The following is a 216-nucleotide window of genomic DNA, read 5'->3' on the forward strand; positions in this document are numbered from 1 at the left end:
ACTCATAGCAACTCTATGTACAATACAATGAAACAGTGTCTGGTCCTGTGCCAGCCTCCCAATCCTTGCTTTACCTGGGCCCATTGGTGCAGCCACTGTGTCAATTCATCTTGTTCAGGGCCTTCCCCTTTTTTGCTGACCCTCCACTTTACCCAGAATGATATCCTTCTCCAGAGAATTGTCCCTTCTGACAACATGGCCAAAGGAGGTGACATT

The sequence above is a fragment of the Orycteropus afer genome, unplaced genomic scaffold (genome assembly GCF_000298275.1).
Source record: "Orycteropus afer afer isolate SDZICR_OR568_19922 unplaced genomic scaffold, OryAfe1.0 scaffold01217, whole genome shotgun sequence".
NCBI classification, from domain to species: domain Eukaryota; kingdom Metazoa; phylum Chordata; class Mammalia; order Tubulidentata; family Orycteropodidae; genus Orycteropus; species Orycteropus afer.